Consider the following 7,355-nt stretch of genomic DNA (forward strand, 5'->3'; position numbering starts at 1 on the left):
CTTTCAGCCTTTGGCTGCATTCCAGGTGTTAAATTCCTCTGTCCCTACGGGCAGAGAGAAGCCAGAGGGTCTTTCTCGATCCAGTGAATCTGATTTTGATTATTTTTGCTGTGCCTGGAGAGGACTCAGCTCTGCGTTTTGCTGTCCTCCAGCAGTTTGGAGTCACCTTCTCCTTGCCACCCCTCCGATCCATCCTGCTCCTTTTTTCCAAGCTTGGAGGCAGCAGGATGTCCCAGCAGGAATGCTGAAGCTCTGTGGGCTCCAGGTCATGCCACAGGGTGGGGATATGGATCTGTCCAGCAGGGAAAATCCCTCCCTGAGAGGCTCCAGCCCCGTGTCCTGTGGGGAACCAGCGTGTCCAGCCCGGGAACCTCAGAAACCACAGCCCAGGGAGCCACCAAAGAGCTCTTTTAGGAAAAACTGGGAGGGACTGGGCTTTGAAATGCTGCTCAGCACTTTCCTACCTGAGGGAATGCGTGGAAGACTTGGCTGGGCTCCCACAAGGACTCTGTTATCAAGATTTGGTTTCAGCCGACTTGCAAGAAAACAAGGTTTGAATTCTGTGCTCTTTTCAGTGGATTCTGCTCAGCTCCAGCCCCAAGCAGCTCCACAGGAAGGCTGAGGAGGAAAGATTTGTGCATTATCCTCCTCAGTTCCTCATCCCAGCAACATCTGGGGGTGTATCCAATAAAAGCTTCCAGAATCCCATCTGCTCATGGCAGGATAAGTCCAAGGGACACAAGCCTACCTGTGCTGCTGGGATTGCAACTCCCAAGCAGGATTTGGGAGTGAAATCCCAAACTGCACCTTTGGGATTGAAATCTTCTGGAATCATGGTGGAAAGAGAGATTCCTCCCGCTCCAATGGTGCTTTGTCTGGGATTTCCTCGATGCTCAGGGAAAGGAATTGGCTGGAATTGGGGCCGGGAAGAAAGGCAGGGTTTGTGTGGAGGTGTGGGGAGGTGGAAGGAGGTAGAAAGGGGAGCCTACCTACATTTTTAACAGCTTCTTTACGAGTGTGATACAGGTATTTTCCTATAATAAACCAGTAATGTTCCCAACCAGCAAGTGCTGTTCTTGGCATCTCCTTTGATTCCAATTTGCTTTTCTTGCAACTGTGGGCAGGAGTCGTGAAAAGGGCCCTGCCTTACAGGTAGGGAAGGGGAGGCACTATTTTTTATACAAATAAATGTCACTCCTAAATTATCTGCTTTTGGAGCCCACCACCTGGGTTTGGCCCATCTCTCCCACCTCCCAGTTGGCAGCTGCCAATGAAATTCAGCAAAGGGGATGAAATGGGGACTTGTTCCTCTGAGCCTGCACTCACCTCCTGCCAAGGTGGGAGACAAATGAATGCTAGAAAAAAAATCTAGACTGATTGAGAAGTTTCCTTCAAAAGGAGGAAACTGAAAAGAAGAGCTTTGATTTTTAAGAAATTATTATTAATTTCTCAGTAAGTGGTTGAAGATTTCCCATTTTCCCATCTTTTTCTCACCTTATTTCAGAAACTTTCTTTGAGAGAATGGATCATAATCCATGGAATAAGCAAATGCTCAGGAGATAGAAGTCAGGGAATAAAACTCTCCTGTGTTCTGCTGTTTGCCTCCAGCTGACCTCAGTAATCTCATGTCATGTTGCCATGCCTGTGGATCTCTGTAAAAATCAGAATCATCCCGATCCCTTCCAAAACCCTGCAGGAAAACATCTGTAAAGAAAATCCAGCTGTGTCTGTACAGGGCAACACAGCCTGGAGAGATTCCTGGGTGAGCTCTGTGCTCCTTCTGTGTGTCTTGAGTTCTGCTCTTTGAGTCTTTTATATTAATTATTTCTATTATTCCTTTATCCCCTCTTGTCAGCCAGACGATTCCTGATGAGGTTTTTAATATCCCCACTGAGTTCTATTGCCAGTTTAGATTTGCAAACTCATGCTTGATTAGAGATTAATTCTGAAGTGGTTCTTTCTGTTAAAAATTGAGTTAGAGGAGGTTTTATTCAATTTTTGAATGGATGGTAATGCTTGGAACTGACTGCAGTGCAAGACATTCCCTTATCAAAACGATGTGAATGTTTTCATTCAATAGAAGTGACAGTGAACAAACCTACTCAGATAAGGAACAGAAATGACTCAAAAGTCATTCTCAGACTCAGCTGAAGAAGCTAAGGAGGAAGTATCCTTTCATGAAGTGAGTTTCAGGGAGAAAAAAAAAGGATTATTCAGTCAAACGTGATCTTTGATTATGTTCAGGTAACTGCTGAGGAACAAACTTCTGCAGCTGTCAATAATTAAGGGGAATGATATTACCTGGGCAAAAATATTCCTCTTTACCTGTTTTCAAGCCCTTCCTCGAACCTTCCACTGCTCTGCTCTCCTCTTCCTTCGGACAAAACATGGACAAAACCTGCCTCAGTTGGCCCCAAGGTTTTGGGAAAACTGTATTGGAGCTGGACAACGCTCCACAATTCACCTTTTCTGCCACAGGCTCAGCACCACAGCACAAATCGAAGTCACATTGTGAAAGGAGGGCTCAGATTGCACATTTTGCAACACAAGGAAAGGGTGTCTGGCTGCAAGTCAAAGGCCGAGGGACATCCCAGCTCCCTCTGCTCAGGAGGAACTTCGGCCCTCCAGGGACCCCTTTTTCTCTGGAAATCTGTTGGAATCCGTTAGGAAATTCTGTAGGAAGTCTGCACTGGAATCCCTGACCTGCACATCTCCCTGTTCATCCCGGAGATGACTCTGCCCATGCATGATTCCTCTAGCCCCATCACCCAAAGGGGAGGTTTTCTCTAGGAAATGTCTCTGAAACTCGAATTTTTTCCCAATATTCCTGCAAGCCCTCCTTGGACTGATGGCAAAAGTAAACTTCCCACCTTGCAGTTCCAGGAATAGAGCTGCTGAGGTTTTCCTGTACCAGCTCCAGAGGGCCAAGACAAACCCCAGTGTTGGTGGCTCCTCCAAAATACCTCAGGAAGAATGGGATGTTTCCATCCACCGCTGAATATTGACTCTCGCCGTGCTGCTGACCTTAAATCATTTGATGACATCACATTGTCCCTTTGAATCCATGAACAAATAAGCTGAATTTCCATTAGGGAACATAAAATGCTACATTTTGCCTCACTCTGCAAACTGTTTATGGGTTCCTCGCAGCTTTCAGGATTTTTACAAGAGAACATCCACTGTTCATTTCCTGGCTCGGCTCCAACTGGACATGTTAACTTTGCCTAATTTCCAAGACATTTTGTGGGGAAGGCTCCGTAACATAAGGCATGTTTTTCCACCAGGGAACTCACAGCAGCATTTTTTTTTTTTTTTTCAACTTTTTTTATTTTAAACTCTATTTTTTTCCCAGACAAATTAAACCTCCTTTTTATGAGCTTCTTCTAAAAGGGGTGTAGAACAGTAGCTGGCCTTGTTAGATATTAGTGCTGCTGTTGGGAAGGGCGATTGTGTAACTGCAGGGCCTCAGGATTTTACACTTTCTGGAGTTCATTAACCAAAAGCTTCTGTATTTGAACCTGCGAGGTTTGAGCTGGACGGGGCCCAGGCAGCGAAATCAATCCAGTCCCGCAGCACAGAACTAATTGTCATCATATCCAAATGTGCAAATATACAAGAAGTCTACAGCAGCAGAGGCAGGGGAAAATTGAGGGCTTTCAGCCTTTTTTTTTTTTTTTTTTTCTGGGGGGGTGGGGGTGGTATTATGTTGCTGAAAAGTTTTTTACTCACTTCCTCTCCGCCATAAAATCCAACATTGAAAATATGTTTCCTATATGAAAAGATCTGTCCCCAATTGGAGGGTTTTATATCCCCTACATCCATCTAATCAAATGCTTTCCGCTGAAGTCATATATTTGACCACATATTGGGCCGGGGAGGAGTTGGAGGAGATTTCTCTTCTTGTCAAAGCTTGTAATGTCACCAGATAATTCAGGAGGAAAGGGACTTTTTTTTTTTTTTCCAGCACCTTTTTCCAGCTGCGGCCCGTGAGGGGATGGAGGCGCCGTGAGGCAGCTTCTCCTCGCTGCCCTGCAGAAATGAGACTCTCAATTTTAATAAGAAACCATTTCAGATTAATTTACTGAAGAATAGGGTTGTGTCCAGCTGCATTCTTGGGCTCCACCTCCCCGGCCCTATGTCCCAAATGGGATTTTTTGGAAGGGATTTTGGGATTTTTTGTGCTCTGGGAGCCCTCCTGTCCCCAGGCTGTCCTCAGAGCCAGGTCAGTGCTGCTCTGCAGAGCTCCAGGTTATCTCTGACAGGAGACTTTGCCTTTACCTGACGTCTTCTGTAGCCTTTGCAATGCCAGGGACGAGTGGAGTCTCTTCCCAGTGCCAATGTTACCACACCAATTACACAAGGAAACCCCTCATCCTCTAATTGATGCCCTAATTTAAATGCCTGCAGAAAAGCCGAGTTTAGCCAAAATTAACCCCCAAATCAGCCTGAGTTTATTAACGGCAGTGCAATCATAAGGTTCTCTCCCATTGTGGCTTTGTTGGCAATTTAATTCTTGGAGCAGGAATGAGGGGTCCACGTCTAATCCGAACAGATTCTTTCTAAATAAACAAGACTATATTTAATTCACATACATTTTGAAAACTCCAAGGATGCTTCCAGAGAAGGGCTGCTTTTTTTCTCCAAGGTGTTGCCATATGGTTTTAATTTCTCAGAAATCTATAGACCAGCTTGTTCCCTGAGAGAACTGTGCCAAGTACGGCTTGTCAAGATAGCTGAAAATGTAATTTAACATCTACTCTTTTCCTAGAGTGACTCCTGACTTGTACAGCAGCAATGTTTCCAACTGGAAAAGTCAAATGACCAGCTAAAGGATGAAATCTAAAATATTTATTATTTACCGGGCACGGAAAAGAAAATATTTTTATTTCCTATGTCCTAGGCACTCAAGCGATATCTACAAATTTTGACAACCTTTTTCAAAATGGCAAATAGCATGTGCTGCTGCAGTTCGAAATGGAGCAGAGTTACACAAATAAACCAAGGGCATGAAATCTTCTCCCGGCAGATAAAAGCACAAATCCCCAGCTGCCCACACTGGCACTGCAGGGCCATGTCTGAGCTGCCTCGGTTAAATTAAGCAAATACATCATTTCGGGTTTCCACTCCATGATTTCATGCCCACTGCCTTTCCTATCCTTCTCCCTATCTCTGTTTATTTTTTTTGACTCAGATATGAGTGTAGTGGGTAATTAAAATGAATCTTACATGAGGGACTCACCGCTGGAGCCAAACATTTGCCGGGTAACTATAAACTCCAAAGTCCATCCCTGCCTTTGCCGTCACTGCGGTTGGTCCATTTTCACACTATTATTATTTTGTCTCAGAATTCCTGTGTTTATAAAATAGGCACTGGAACACAGACTAAATATAAATCCCATCGGCTTTGTACCAGAGCAGCTCAAAAAAAAAAAAAAAAAAAAAAAAAAAAGAAGCCCGAATATTCAGAATATTCCCAAATCTCAGAAACAGAAAGTTGAAATCATTTGTGGAGGAGAATAGAAGATGTTCTAAGGGTGATGAAATGAATTATGGATTTCTCTGGTGATTCATCCCTGTGGGATTCTTTAAAGTGGTGTCACCTTCAGAGCTGGATGGAGGGAATTCTCTGAGGCATGGACCAGTCCATCCAAAAGTGCCCTCCTTGCTCCTGATTTCTGATGAACTTCATGGGCTGGACCTGGATTTTTCCACCAATTTACCATGAAACAGCAGGGCCTGAGCCTGGCCTTACTTCTGTATATCCCATAGGAAGAACTACCGCACGAGAAAACCCACCCAGAGACATCCACATCTTGGAATATCAAACCCAAAAAATCCAGCAAAATCTCTCTGAAAGGGAAAGAGGAAAGAAGGAAAGCAAAAAGAGGTTGATAATAATTTTGTAATTATAGGCACAAGAGTGGCAGCTTCATGAATTAAAGGTAACAGTTCGTGATATTTGAAAGAAGGCAGCAAGGCAAATTTAAAGGAAAATTTGGCAATTTCACGCTGTAAATTGTCCCCCATGCAGAAGAAATAAAACTGTCCCAGGATGTTTTGCCCCCTGATATGTTGGTGCAGATTGAGTTGTGTGGATTAAATTGATGCAAACCCCAGCACCAGAAAAGTCAGGAGAAAATTCTGTCAGATTTATTCACCTGAGGATCTGGCAGCTCTGAGGTCTTGGTTGGCTCTTCCCATAAAAACTTTCTAATAAACACTCTGGGGGGAAAAAAAGTGACACTGAAAAAGGTTTTTTCAATGCTGAAAAAATCCAGAATGCAGGAAAAGCTTTATCAAGTCTTATTAAAGATAAATAGCAAAAGTGTTTATGTTCTTTGCTTTTAAATATTTTATTAATAAATGGGTATATGTAAAAAAAATTAAATACAGTTTTTGTATAATTCTTCAAATTCCACACCTTGCATTCTCTCTGAATAGCAGAGGGTGTTTTTTATTCTCTGTAATAATGGTGTTTGCAATGATTTTTTTGCTTGTAAAAGATTTTTTTCAAAAGGCACTGCCTTGATAGAATTCAGGGCTGAAAAGGAGAGGGAAAAGGAAAAAGGAGGAGGATAAAGGAAAAGGAAGGGAGGGAAGGAAAAGGAAGGGGGGGGAAGAAAAGGAAGGGGGAAGGGGGAAGGAAAGGGAAAGGAAAGGGAAAGGGAAAGGGAAAGGGAAAGGGAAAGGGAAAGGGAAAGGGAAAGGGAAAGGGAAAGGGAAAGGGAAAGGGAAAGGGAAAGGGAAAGGGAAAGGGAAAGGGAAAGGGAAAGGGCTGTGGGTAGGAGCACCCACACGGGTGGTGCCATCACAGAGCTTTCCCAGTTTTTGGAATGGTTCTGAATGGTTTCCTTTCCCAGTTTTTCCCACTTGTCCCAATGCTCCTGGGATCCATGAGGAATCCTGCTGGGGATAAACCCTCCCAGCCCCACGGAGCTGTCACCTGTAAGCCTGAAAAACACGGGACATGCAAAATTGCCTTCCAATATTGATTCCCACAACCATGAGAGAGAACAGGGTTAAACCCGCCGGGCCAAGCCAGAACATGTTCCCACTCCCTCTCCCCTTTTTTTGGGTTTGTTTCTTGGGTTCTTGGGAAGAAAGGGCAAGCTGGGTTGAATGCAGATAACTAAATAAATCTGCAGAGGTATTTTCACCACGCTGCTGTTGACTTTGAGCCTGCTGTTTAAAGCAGGATGTCAACAGGCCGAGTGTCCTCCCCGCTCCTGCAAAACCACCCGGCTATTCTGGGCCTGTGGGCACCATTTGGGTACAATAGACTTCCCTTCAGGAACCTGCTTTCCTCCCAGCTTCGTGTATTTATGGATGGACAGGACTTTTTGTACTTTCAGTGC

Source organism: Chamaea fasciata, unplaced genomic scaffold, assembly GCF_029207755.1.
Source record: "Chamaea fasciata isolate MVZ Bird 193981 ecotype frontalis unplaced genomic scaffold, bChaFas1.0.hap1 SCAF_19, whole genome shotgun sequence".
NCBI lineage: Eukaryota > Metazoa > Chordata > Aves > Passeriformes > Sylviidae > Chamaea > Chamaea fasciata.